At 49.4% G+C, this 14,507-nt stretch overlaps 1 long non-coding RNA gene across 1 annotated transcript; it reads right to left on the reverse strand.

Annotated features, from left to right (window-relative positions):
• Positions 1-396: 396 nt before the first annotated feature.
• LOC145546519 (uncharacterized) lies at positions 397-8,859 on the reverse strand. Its single transcript, XR_014082983.1, has 3 exons — positions 8,563-8,859; positions 2,814-2,962; positions 397-1,818 (listed from the first exon to the last, which is right to left on the reverse strand). It is a non-coding gene; the product is annotated as an uncharacterized LOC145546519 (long non-coding RNA).
• Between the last annotated feature and the right edge of the window lie 5,648 nt (positions 8,860-14,507).

Below are 14,507 nucleotides of genomic sequence, written 5' to 3' on the forward strand. Positions count from 1 at the left end.
ATCCCACGGACAGAGGAGCCTGGCAGACCACAGTTCATGAGGCCACCAAAGAGTTGGATATGACTTAGTGACTAAACAACAATGACAACCCTAGACTTAGTGAGATTCAGCCCTGCCCTCAGGGAACCCCTGGCCTCCACTTTTCTGGAAGGCAGCACAGTTGGGAGCTGGCCAGGCTGCTGGGGCTGGGAAACCAGAAACCTGAAGCCATGAGACAGGGATGGATCTGGTAGGAAACAGGTGATCTCCAGATGGTGAGGGAAACCTGAAAGATGGGAAGAAAAGTCAGCAGGTCAGCTCAGCAGGGGACACTTGGGACAGGAGAAAATGAGACCCCAAAAGGATGACGATGGAGGGAAGGGATGAAGGGAGACAGAAGAGCTCTTAGTGGGATTGTTGAGTCATATGGTAATTTTATTCATAGTTTTTTTTTCAGGAAGCTCCGTACTGTTCTCCATAGGCACTGTATCAATTTGCATTCCCACTAACAGTGCAAGGGGTTCCCTTTACTCCACACCCTCTCCAGCATTTATTGCTTATAGATTTTTTGATGATGGCCATTCTGACATGTGTGAGTTGATACCTCATTGAAGTTTTGATTTGCATTTCTCTAACAATGAGTGATGTTGAGCATTTTTCATGTGTTTATATTCACGAGGGAGGAACATACATATACCTATGATTGATTCATGTTGATATATGGGAGAAACAAATGCAATATTGTACAGCAGCTATCCTCCACACAAAAATAAGCAATTAAATAAAGAAGAGCTCTTAGACCCAGTCCTGTAGCCCTGTCCAGCCCTGGCCCCGGCTCTCCTCCACTGAGATCACCCCAAACCCCACACCGGCTTCATCCTCATTGCTGCCCATGAGGGAGTAGCCTGAGGAGGGCAAGAGGTTGATGCTACGGGTTCAACTGAGCCCCTCCAAATTCACAGCTTGAAGACCTAACCACCAGTTCCCAGAATGTGACTCTGGGTGGCTGCTGATAGAATCAGTTAAGATGAAGTCATATTGGAGGAAGGTGGGCACTTAATTCAGTATGACTGGTTTCTTTATAAAAAGGAGAACTTTGGACATAAACAAGCACAGAGGGAGAAAGACCATGTAAGCATTAAGGCAGAGATTAGGGAGAACGCATTACAAGACAGGGGCTTCCCTGGTGGTCCAGATGGTAAAGAATCTACCTGCAATGCGGGAGACCTGGGTTCGATCCCTGAGTTGGGAAGATCCCCTGGAGGAGGGCATGACAACTTCACTCTAGTATTCTTGCCTGGAGAATTCCCACAGACAGAGGAGCCTGGTGGGCTTCAGTCCATGGGGTCGCAAAGAGTTGCACACGACTGAGCAACCAAGCACACATTACAAGGCAAGTCAAAGTTTCCAGCACACTAGGAGACACCAGTGGGGGCAGGAGGCCTGGGACAGAGTCTCAGTAAGATCCCGCAGGAGGGACCAAGTCTGTGACCCCGTGACGTCTGACATCTGGCCTCCAGAACCTGGGACAATACACTTGTGCTGCTTGTCACCTGGTGGATGGGCTTTGTCACAGCATCCTTAGGAACATGATACAGCTGGGGAGGGCGGCGGTGATGACAAGGGGAATGGTTGGTTCTTCTTGCCTTCTCTTCTCACACAACACTGGCAGCTGGCATTTCAGACGTGAGCCGTGTCAGGGTGGGTGGAAGCAACGAGGAGAGTGTTCGGACCGTGAGCAGCTACGTGGACAGGAGCTGATCTTGGGCTTCCTCCTTGGTTTTCTGTCCACATGTTGGTCTCTGGGAGGTGTTCTCCAGGCCTCTAGAAACAGGCTGACTGGCATTTGCCATAAATTAAGAGGTTTAGGTTTGCCAAATGCGAACTCAGGTTAAAGAGAAAGGCCTGCTCTTAGGGCAGCTGGCGGGAACTAGGCCTCCGAGGGCTTCACTCCCGTCCTCCCCTGCAGCCTCCAGACATCCCACGTGCTGGTCATCCTGATGTGCCTCTCAGGTCGCAGCTCCCATTAGCGTCTGCACAGCTGGGGCTGAACTCCAGAGCATGTCCTCACATGCTGGAGGCGGGCAGTCTCAGGTGCAGGACATGAGGAAGGGGCCTTCCAGCCACCTCCCTGCAACCCCTCCACACAAGCCCCAAATCTCCCAGCTGCGGGCCCCTCCCCTGCAGTCTGCGCACCTGAACACTGGTGGAGGCTCACCTGCGCCCCAGGGATTCCTGCTCCCCCAGGGCCTGCGGACCAGTTCCCACCCCGCCATTCCTACCAGCAGCTCCTCCATCCAGGGGCTGCAGCTGCACTTCCCTGGGAGGTCTGCACCAGCCTTGGGGTGGCCCTTCCCAAGTTTGTCCCTCCTTGGACATCATCCCTCCACCCTGGGAGCCACGAAGAAATCTCTTTACATCTTACATTTACTTTTTAAACTCACAGTGTAATAATTCTTTCAACTGAACATCCTCTATTTAGATCACTGTGTGGGCCTGTCACCCCTTTCTCTACCTCTGTGGTCAGCATGGAAAGGAGGACCACACTGAGTAAGGACCACATGGAGCATGGCTGGGCACAGAGCAGATACTTGGTAACATCCTGTTCATCATCTTGGCTAACGATATTAATAGATTTGAGCAAATTACGATTAAGATGTCATGAAATTAGATGACAAGATGAAGAATCTAAACAGCCAACGGGAAACTATAAAAAGCAATCAGATGATGATTCATATTGTTGTATGGTGGAAGCCAACACAACATTGTAAAAATTAAACGAAGAATATGAAGAAAGAATATAGCTGAGTCACTGCTGTACTCCAGAAACTCACATATCATTGCAAATCAGTTATTGAGCCTGTGCTGTGTCTGGGCCTTTGAAGCTCTGGAGCTGAGTTAAAGCTTGCGATGAGTACACAGCTGGCTGGGCATCATGGGAGTTTCCAAAGCCCCAACTTGGCCATCGTACTCGTCCATGTCCCTGGGGAATTGAGAACAGTCAAATCAAAGCTGTTTTCCAAAAATGTGCTACAGAAGTAAAACATTGCCTCTGACAAGGCTTTCACATCAAAGTGGCTCCACATGCAGGCTGCAGCTCCGGGGGAGGACTGGAGTGTCACGTCAAGAATGTCTTCTTCAAAGAGGAGTATGGAGGCTGGGCGGGAGGCAGGGTTCTGGGAACATGGGTCCAGAAGGAGGCAGCGGGAGGTGGCGGGGCAGCCTGGAGTGGGGGGCGTTAACCAAGCCAAATGTCTGACTGCTCTGTCCTTCTCAAGGAGGCCTGCAACATTAACACTGTCAGTTTAGGTATTTTACCTTATCTCAGATGGTAAAAGAATCTGCCTGCAATGTAGGAGACCTGGGTTTGATCCCTGGGTCGAGAAGATCCCTTGGAGAAGGAAATGGCAACCCACTCCCGGATTCTTGCCTGGAGAATCCCATGAACAGAGGAGTCTGGCAAGCCACAGTCCATGCGATCATGAGGTGTCGGACATGACTGAGAGACTAATACACAAACCTCCGAGCACCACTTCAAGCCCTCTCTGTTCCGTGATAGGGAAACCAGGGTCAGAGAGATGGTGTGACTTTCCCAAGGATGGATGAAGTTTGAATGACCTGTTAATAAGCATGATCTATTAAATAATGTTTACCGTTCCTGGCTATACCTCCTGTGTCAGGAAATAGGAAACAGATGGCACTCTCACACGAGAATCATTCGAGGAGGTTTCTTCACACAAAGGCTACTGACAAAGGAGTGGGTGAACAGAGCTCCTGCTTCATGGCAACCACACTGTCCCTCCAACCTCGCCCCTGGGAGGGGAGAGCGTGGTTGCCTGAGCCCAGAAGCAGGGACTGCACAGAGTAGCTGTTCGCAGAGAAGACAGAGCCTTGTCCAAGCAGCCCCGTAGGGCAGGGGGTGAGGAAGTGAGAGGGCCTTTGTCCCCGCCTTCATTCTCTTGGTTCCCTCCTCCTCTCCCTCCCAGCCCTGCCACACCACCCCAAGCAGAAGCCATGGGAACTCTTGATGTGGTTCCTGCAGTCAGTCCTGGGACAGAGGGCAGGATGGAGAGGGGTGGCGAGCAGATATGAAAGCTGAGAAGTAAGAAGCAGCCCCAATGTAGGATGTGAAATCTGCCTGGCAGTTCATCAGTCTGGGAAATATGAATAATGCAGACAGACGCAAAGCAGCTGAGAAGCGGACAGCATTCTCCCAAGGATGTGCAGACACTGTGAGGCATCAGAGAGACTTCTGCATGGGATGCCTTCCTCTCTCCACCCCGAGCTCTCTGAGATGCTGGCTGTACGAGGAGATGTCTGGCTCCTGGATCTGAGTCGCTGACACAGAGAGGCTGCGGGGACTGAGTGTCAGATGGGGGTGATCTGGACACGAATTCCACATGCTTCTTACCTTCCTGGTTTCCAAGGAAATAGGACCCTGGCCTCTGCAGTCCAGACCTGACCCGTGGACATCAGTACTGCTTTGCTTGGAGTTATGAAAACACTGCTGCCTGTCAATTTCATCTCCACCTTCCCCCAAATCCCGCACCAATGCCATCTTTTCTTTCCTGGCTTTATCCAATTCCGTGTTTGCCTTGGTCCCCAGCTTGGCAAGGACCAGGGGAGAAGTCTGGTCACCTTCCCTCCATCACACTGTAATATAATGGTCAGATTTTTCAATTTCTAGTTTCTAAGCCTCCCTCAAGCTTTCAGGAAGGAGTGTGGGCTTGAATCCTAGTAAGCAGCCTGCTTTTTCCCCTCTAGTGAGTTCAGCAGTTTTCCCTTTTCCATTAGAATTCTTGGTCACTTTCACTCTGATTTGTGGATTTTCTCTTCTCTGCCCGGCTGGACATCCCGCGAGCCCTTTTCGGTTGAGATTGGGCTGTGTCAGCATTGTGAGATGGTTGTTCAGCAGCATCTCCGGCCTCCCAGGGTGAAAAGCTACAGGTCAAGTTCTAGGATGGCATGCCTGACAGCTACGCCACTCTGCCTCATTTATGCCAATGAGCTTGTTTCATTTCCTTCACAGCCCGTTTTCCAGATATGAAAACAGAGGTCAATCACTGGCCTACCGGTCACCAGCCAGCAACTCCTGAAACTCACACTCTTGACATAGGAGTCACGAAAAGGAGGGGTCACAGGAGCAGAGAATAAGGAACTGAATCTTCTCTGTCATCAAATAGGATATGGGCTTACAGGGCTCAGGTCTGCAAAGAGCAGAAGATTTTGCCCCGACTCATAGCCTGATCTCCCCTAAAGGCCTGCAGGAGCACCAGGAGACGCCAGGAGACTGCAGCAAAGGGCCTCAGGGGGGCCCTGTTCTCCCTACCATTCCCAAAGCACCCAGTCCTATTGTCTGAGAAGCCTCAGCTCACCCATCCTAGGCTCTCCTGTCAGGGGAGGGTGGTAACATGGCATCGAGATGCCTGCCTCAGGACCCCTCAGTGCCATCGCCAGCTGTGTGATCATCTCACTATGCAAGCCCCGGAGTCCGCTCCCCCAAGGACACTACTCCCACCTCTCTGGGCCAGGAGGCTGTAGAGCACATGACAAATCCTCAAATGCAGCCACATGCCCACACTGAGTGGGCTGCCTGAGGTGCCCCAGGCTCCCTCCACCGCCTCTCGCCTCATTCCACTTCTCCTCTTGTGAACTTTGAACCCAGACAGTGTGCACAGTCATCCCAGGCCACGCCTGACTGTGGCAAAATGGCAGATCAACTTGGAGAGCCTGGCCACAAGGGCTGAGTCATTCAGATGAAAATCGGTATCAGAAACTGTGCTCTGCTCAGTGTAATGTGGCAGCCTGGACAGGAGGGGAGTGTGGGGGAGAGAACTTAGAGACTGAACTTAGGTTCCCATGGGGGGGGGCGGGGAGAAGGGCCAGTTATGGAGTTTGGGATGGACATGTACACACTGCTATATTGAAAATGGATAACCAACAAGCACTTACTGTACAGCACAGGAAACTGCTCAATGTTATGTGCCAGCCTGGATGGGAGGGGGGGTTTGGGGGAGAATGAATACAAGTCTATGTATGGCTGAGTCCCTTTGCTGTTCACCTGAAACTATCACCTGAAACCTGGAACTATTAACATTGTTAATCGGCTGTACCCCAGTACAAAGTAAAAAGTTTAAAAAAATAAATAAATCCTGCTCCTCAGGACCATAAGCAGATGCCTTCATTGCCTGTTCCTATGGAGCAGCTCTTGGTAGCATCAAGAAGGCTATCTGCGATGGAGGATTCATCTTACTCTCCCCACCAGATAGCTCTGCCCTTGTTCTGAGCAATTGGAGATGAAATTAAGCCAACGTGAGAAAATGGCCCAGCAGGAAAGACTAGCACGGGGCTCTGATCCCGGGTGTGCCATAGCACGTGACTGCTGGGTGTGCCATAGCAACAGAAGTGCAAGGGCTTATTTGATTCTAGACAAGTCAGCAGAGTGGGGCTGTTTCCTGGGGCCATTTGCTCAGCAGTGTGGAGTTAAGAGAAAGCACAAAGATTCAGGGCAATCTGGGCTCCTCTGCTCAGCAGCTCAGAGACTTCAGGCTTAGTAATGACTTTTCTGGATATTGAGGGGCTCATTGATCAAGTGAGGAGAATTCACACATTTGTCAAAATTGTCTCCTTCTGCGGGATAACGACTTGGGTCCCTAAGATGCCACCTGGCACCCTGTGACCGCCCAGGCCTTGTGGCTCCATGCTGGGTCCCCTGCTCAGTCCAACCAGCCCAGTCTGATTTGTGATCCTATTCCCCATCAGTGTTGTTGTTCAGTCGATCAGTGAGTCCTACTCTTTGTGACCCCATGGACTGCAGCATGCCAGGCTTCCCTGTCCTTCACTATCTCCTGGAGTTTGCTCAAACTCATGTCCATTGAGTCGATGAAGCCATTCAACCATCTCATCCTCTATTGCCCCCTTCTCCTCCTGCCCTCAATCTTTCCCAGCATCAGGGTCTTTGCCCCATTGGTTGTGTCCACTCTTTATTCTGGCTGCCTGACAGTCAACAACCCTTCTGGTGACAGACATAGCATCTGAGGCTGCTCTGGGTGGTATCAGTGGAACTGGAATTCACTCAAGCAATTTCTTCACACCTGATGCAGAGAGCCAACTCATTGAAAAAGACTGTAATGCTGGGAAAGATTGAGGGGAGGAGGAAAAGGGGATGACAGAGGGTGAGATGGTTGCACGGCATCACTGACTCAATGGACATAAGTTTGAGCAAACTCTAGGAGATGGTGCAGTCTGTCGTGTAGCAGTCTGTGGGGTCACAAAGAGTCGGACATAACTGAGCAACTGAACAAGCAACATAGTTGATTTACAGTGTTGTGTGACTTTCTGCTGTACAGCAAAGTGAATCAGTTATACATACATCCATTCTTTCTAGATCCTTTTCCAACATAGGCCATCACAGAGCATTGAGTTGAGTTCCATATGCAACACAGTAGGTTCTTATTAGTTGCTGGAGGCACACTTGTCCTGTTTACTATAGTGTCCCTGGTACCTGGCCCAGGGTTAGGCAATCAATAAACATTTATGAAATGAATTAACAGATTTATGGACATGGGAGTGGCGAGGAAGAAGAGGGTGGGATGCATGGAGAGAGCAGCATGGAAACATATTCATTACCGTATATAAATAGATAGCCAGTGGGAATTTGTTGTATGACTCAGGGAACTCAAACTGGGGCTCTGTAACAACCTAGTGGGGTGAGAAGGGGTGGGAGGTGGGAGGAAGGTTCCAGAGGGAGGGGACATATGTGTTGCTGCTGCGTCACGTCAGTCATGTCCGACTCTGTGCGACCTCATAGACGGCAGCCCACCAGGCTCCCCCGTCCCTGGGATTCTCCAGGCAAGAACACTGGAGTGGGTTGCCAGTTCCCTCTCCAAGGCGTGAAAGTGAAATTGCTCAGTCATATCCGACTCTTAGCGACCCCATGGACTGCAGCCTACCAGGCTCCTCCATCCATGGGATTTTCCAGGCAAAGGTACTGGAGTGGGTTGCCACTGTGGCTGATTCATGTTGATGTATGGCAAAAACCAATGCAATATTATAAAGCAATTATCCTTCAATTAAAAGTAAATAAATATTAAAAAAAAAAGAATGAATGCATGAAGAACTACAAACCAAGCCAAGAAGGGCAGTTAAAATACATAGGCAGGATTAATTTAAACATTCAACATGGTATTCATACAAACTCTGGATTTTTACTGGAAACGTTTAAATAATCAGATACAAGTCAGCCTCCCTTGTGTGTCTTTCCCGTCTCCCCTGGTGTCTGTTGTTTCTCTGCATGAAGTGGGAGCAGAGAGTTCAATGTCAACAAGAACCTGCCCATCCTGGCCCCAGGGACTTGAGCAACAATATCTTGGAGTCGGGGGATGGGGGTGGGGTGGCCCTGGAATATTTTAAAACCCACCACCCCCTCCCAGGGAGCGTGGAATGTGATTACAGCCTGGCCCTGGAGAGTGTGGCTTTGTGTTTTTTGGATGAGCTGTGCTCATGAATATTAATTCTCCAGCCTTCGAATAAATGACACCCTGGTGGGCCATGTCCCCAAACCACAGAGACGGGAGCACTTACCCAGGGCCTGTGGATGTGGAGAAGTCAGACAGCGCAGAGCGGCGAATCAAAAACCAGGGTCTGAAGGTGTTGCTGCAGTTTGGAGATGAGCAAAGTGTCCAGGGAATCGACAGAGCTAAAACCAAAGGCAGAATAACCCTTCTAAAGGGAGCCCTGAGCCCTGAGCACCTCATGCCACCCCCGACTCCTGGAATTGACTCCCGCCCCCTGGAGACACTGTTTGCTGTGACTGACCTACTTTTCCACTGGAAAGATGCGCTTGCTGAAGTGTCCTCCCCCTCAGTTATTTTAAAGCCTTCTTTTTCTGGCTCCAGCACAGCATTGCTGGGGAACGGTGCATGCTAGCGGAGGACAGTCAGCCACGCCACGGCTGGGCTGCAGAAACTTCTGGGATGATGCGATGAGGGCACTGGGCAATCCAGGACCATGGCTGCAAGCCCACCAGCCTGCTGGATGCCTGGACGCATGTAGCTGCTCACGTGACTGAGGAACTGAATTTTTAAAATTCAATTTAATTAATTTAACCTTAGCTACTGCAGCTCCAGCTATGGTTAAATTAAATGAAGTTGAATTTAAAAATTTCAGTTCCTCAGTCGCACATAGCTGGGGGCTTCCCTGGTGGCTCAGATGGTAAAGAATCTGCCTACAATGTGGGAGACCTGGGTTCGATACCAGGGCTGGGAAGATCTCCTGGAGAAGGGAACGGCAATCCACTCCAGTATGGTTGCCAGGAGAATTCCATGGACTGAGGAGCCTGGCAGGCTACAGTTCATGGGATCACCAAGAGTCAGACGGGACTGAGAGACTAACACACGTAGGTAGTGGCTACAGTACCCACAACATCAAAAGAGCCCTGTCAGCACCTCGACTCAACTTCCAGCCTCCAGACTGTGAGACAATATGTTTATGTTCTTTGCAGTCATCAGTTTTTTGGTCCTTTGCTACAGCAAAAGAACATACCCTATGAAGACCAGGGACAAGCCATGTGACCCAGGCCTGGCCAACTGAGCCCCCAGCCATCCTTTGCTCACCATGATCACAGGCCAGGAAGGGGTCAGGAACACATGCCAGGCTGATGAGGGACACCAGTGCTAAGTGCTACATCACTTCAGTCATGTCCGACTCTTTTTGTGACACTGTGCACTGTAGCCCGCGAGGCTCCTCTGTCCCTAGAATTCTCCAGGCAAGAATACTGGAGAGGGTTGCTGTGCCCTCCTCCAGGGGATCTTCCCAACCCAGGGATCAAACTCATGTCTCTTGTGTCTCCTGCATTGGCAGATGGGTTCTTTACCATCTGAGCCACAAGGAAAGCCCTAGTGCTTCAGGGAGGGGGATGTGCTAGTAACTTCAAGAATGTCACAGCCATTCACAGGTGGACAGGGCCAAGTCATCTCCCTGAGAGCTAAACAAAGGCACCAGAGTGTTTGCCAAAACTACAGAGAAGGAGAAGTGTTGTTTTCTGACAAGTTCCTCAGCTGCCAGTGTTGGCTTGGAGCATCTGTTGATTGCCTGGATCCAGCCATGCCTGTAGCCATCTTGCTTTTAGACACACAAGCCCCAAATTCCTCTTTTTTCTTTTCTTGGGTTTTGCTTCCCTCACTTGTGACCAGAGAGTGATTGTGTCAGATGGACATTGTCATTACAGCTCTGTGCTGGGTCTCACTTGTGACCAGAGAGTGATTGTGTCAGAGGGACCCCATCGTCACTGCAGCTCTGTGCTGGGGGCCTGATGGGCCAGCTACCTTCCTTGGTCCCACCATCAGCACCTGGGAAGCTGATGCTGTGGAGTAGCCAACTAAGAAACTGTTTAGTGACACTGCCAAAATCATAGCCTCTTAGAACAGCTCATGTCTTTTTCTTCATGTAGTTTCCAAGCAGGATATGAGGTTGGCATGTCTGCTGGTGACTTACTCAGCAGGATCAGGGAAGGAGGAGGGAGAGGGAGGGAGATTGGGGCCATGCAAAGCCTCCCCCTCCCCTCCCAAATCTCAACCTGCCTCCTACCTCTCACACTATTTCCCTGGGCTAGGACTTTGCTGCTTTGAGTGAAACTCCAAGATGAAGGGACAGAAGCCCAGGTTGCAAATTAGTCTGGAAAGACCTTGCTCATGGAGGAGGGGCAGTGGTTGGAATGAAACCTGCTGAAAGAAAGAAGCACATGACTTTAACAGATGTGTAACCCTTGATCCTGCTGGAAAAAAATTAGATCATTGAGAAATTATACATTTTACATCAAAAATTGGTACTTTTATAAAGCGAGTATAATTTCAGTATTTTTATTCTGTGCCCTCAATGCAATTTAAATATGACACACTGAGTAGGCACTCAATTTTGTCCTTAAGAGAAAGAGCCAAACTTGTGAACGTCTAGAATTCAGCATTTCCTTGAACAATCCATGTTAATTCGCAGAATTTTTGATGTATGTATATATAAATATATATATCTCAAAACTTGCAAAAGTGAGAAGCTGATTTAACTTGAACAGATTAGTAGTGGGTATCTTCTAATACAGGGAACAGAAAACCAAACCATTTTTGGCCCTTGACCTTGAAAGCAGTCAGACAAAGCATGACAAAAACTTGAATTTGGGAAAAGTATATGGAATGCTTTTAGTGGCAAAACATAACCCAAACAATATAGGAAATGTAAAAACTTACAAGAATTTATTAAAGTCTGAAGGAATGTCGCCTTCATGTAAGGGTTGATCCAGGGCCTCCAATGCTCTGATCAGATTAAGTTTCTGTCTTTCCTCTGTTTCATCATACCCTCCCTGTTCTTGGCAGTGTCCTCTCCACTCACCCAACCCAGTCTGTTCTTTCAATCCTTCCACTATCCTGCACCCAGTGGATCAGGAAGAGGTGCTCAGAGAAGCGTTGAATCTGGAAGGCAGCGTATGTATTGGATTGACAATAAGGAGAGCACACTGAAGCAGAAAGTGTCCTCCCCAAAGACATGGACGAGTGAACTTGCTGGAATCTTGAGGAGCTTTGAGTGGCTCTGTGTTGCTGGAGAAGTAAGTTTTGGGAAGACAGTGAGTTTGGGGGGTTGGTAGGGTCTCTGCCCCAAGCTGAGCTGAGGAGGCAGAACTGTATCCTGAAGGTGATGGAGAACACTCCACACTGGGTATACAATGATAAGATCTGTGCTTTAGAAGGAAAACTAAAGAGACTGGTTCAGACTGGTCTGAACAATAAGGAAGTTTATCATCACACACGAGGCAAGTTCAGATGGAGGGCAGGTCCAGGCTTGGCAAGACCCGCAGCTCAAAGGTGCCCCCACAGACCTGACTTCTTCCTACTTCTCTGCTCTGCCAGCCTCGGTGTGCACTTCAACCAAAGTCTGGCTCTCCTCATGGTCACAAGAGGGCTGCACGGGACAGGCAAGTCTTATGCCATTCCCTACACACCCAGTAGTAGGCGTCAGAAGGCTGTGAGGGGGAGAACAGCATCAGGAGGGGAAGAGAAGGGGTAATAAAGGGAAAAGAGGGGGTAGCCAGAGAGATAAAGAGAAGCTAGAGTGGGAGAGAGAGAAAAATTCTCTTCCAGGAGCAAACTCGAACTTTTTCTCAAGGAGCCTCAGGTGGGAGACCAACAGTGGCCATATAGCAGGCCCTTCCCTCAGCTAACGCCAGGGGGCTATTATACTTGGGAACTGGCAATGTTTTGATTTCAGAAAGGAAACAGAGAGCCTGTGACTCATAACACAGTCCATCCCCAGGGGCTCTGGACTGATGTCACACTCAGCCACGGGAGGCCGAGGCGGGGACAGTGGCGGTGGGGCTGGACAGCTGGGTGGACACAAGGGATTCGGGGAAATAATGAGGCAGACGTGGAGCCAGAGCACCTGGAGAGACAGCAAGCCCGCTCTCCTGCCACTAGAGGTCATAAAGAACTGAGACCAAGTCCGTTTGTAACTGTAACTATCGAGGTATCTGCGATTCATTCCTTTGAGATGCTCCCCAGCACACAGAGCTGCGGCTTCTATTTGCTTTAATACTTTGTTTAGTACTTTGTTTCAGATGCAGAAGCACGAGCTCCCCAGGCCTCCCTGATCTATGGAAGCGTGTGTTCCCCTGTGTGCATTCACCTGTGCATCTCCTTGGTTCACATGTCCGAAGGACACTCCAGAGAACACACCTGGGGCTCCTGGCTCAGGCCCCCTTCAGGCCTGCATCCCACACCTGGGCTCTGCCTCTTGCACCTCTTGCCAGGTGGGGAGGCCCTCTGGGGTCACACAGTGCATGGGGCAGAACTCGCTCGTGATCGGTTCCCTGGCTGGAAGGACAGACCAGGAGCCAAAGCTACTTGTGTTTCCTCCATGGCCAACAGCCCTGACCCCTCCGGACCTCTGGTGTTCCTGCCAGATTTTAAACTCCTTTTCCCTGGGTTTCAACGGTTGCTGACTGACACCCTTCTCTTTATGGCCTTGGCCTCTTTCTCTCTGACTGGCTGGTTTGCAGCCTGGCCTTGCGACAGATACTGCTCCCCAACTACAGGCACAAGTAAGATCCACCTCCCTCCTCCAAGGCTCCACCTGCCTTATCTTTCCTGGTTTGAACTTCCTGTGCCTCCTGCCAGCAGCAACCACCAACCACATCTCTGGATCTATTGTGTGATGCTGACAGATGGAGGCCACACTGCTATCTGGGCCATGTCCCCACTCTGAGATGACTGGTGCATTTCGTCTCGCTTGTAATCCTGCATGGTGACTGTGTTGTTGTTCAGTTGCTAAGTCATGTCTGACTCTGCAACCCCATGGGCTGCAGCATGCCAGGTTTCCCTGTCCTTCACTATCTCTTGGAGTTTGCTCAAATTCATGTCCAATGAGTGGGTGATGAGATACAAAATCTCATCCTCTGCCACCCCCTTCTTCTCCAGGCCTCGATCTTTCCCAGCATCAGGGTCTTTTCCAATAAGCTGGCTGTTCACATCAGGTGGTCAAAATGTTGGAGCTTCAGCTTTAGCGTCAGTCCTTACAATGAATATTCAGAGTTGATTTCCTTTAGGATTGACTGGTTTGATCCCCTTGCTGTCCAAGGGATGGTGATTGTACATGAAGCCAAAGATGTGGGTTCCTTTAAGGTTTCAGTTAATCCATTCACCTGGATGGGCTCAGATTGTTCCTTTCAAAGTAGGAATCATTGCAGCCCAGAAAGATAGACAGTTTTAAGGATGGATGTGTGGGTAGAGCGTGCCTCAAATATAGACAAGAGAACTGACCTGGAAGAAGGCTTGTTCACAGTAAGCAGCATCACTACATCCATTGGTGGTTCACTAACAAAATGTCCCATTAATTCTCCATTAGTAGGGCCCACTGGGCATCTTCAGTGGTCTGTGGTTGCTCATAGGAAGCCAAGGTGCTAATGGATTGAAAACAGGATCCCATAATCCCAGGACGCAACTACTGAAGTCTGTGTACCTTAGAGTCCGCGCTCTGCAACAAGAGAAGCCACTGAAATGAGAAGCCCACGCATCACAAGAGAGAGTATTCCCCATTCACCGCAACTAGAGAAAAGCCCATGCATCAACAAAGACCCAGCACAACCAAAAAGAAAATAAATAATAATAATAATAAATATTAACCCAAAGAAAACAGAACATAGTAATAAAGACAAAAATAAAATAAAAATAAAAACAAAAGCAATATTGTAAGAAATTCAGTAAAGACTCAAAAAAAAAAACAAAAAACGGTGCACACACAAAAAAATCTTCAAATAAAATATCCCATGACTGCATGTATATGACTGTTTCTGAATGCCAGAAAGATGGCCTTTTGCTCAGAGAACTGACTTTTCTTTGCAGCCTTCTTTCTTCTGCTGTGTTTAGACTTTGGCGTTTCACAGCACCCCTTCTAGGGGACAGGGACTGACTTCACAATATTATTTGTATTAGGCTTCGCTTTGTTATTCAGTTGAAGTCTTCTGTAGGTGGAAGACAGGAGTGAGT

This window comes from Giraffa tippelskirchi, chromosome 4 (genome assembly GCF_054371585.1).
Source record: "Giraffa tippelskirchi isolate mGirTip1 chromosome 4, T2T-mGirTip1v1.2.pri, whole genome shotgun sequence".
NCBI lineage: Eukaryota > Metazoa > Chordata > Mammalia > Artiodactyla > Giraffidae > Giraffa > Giraffa tippelskirchi.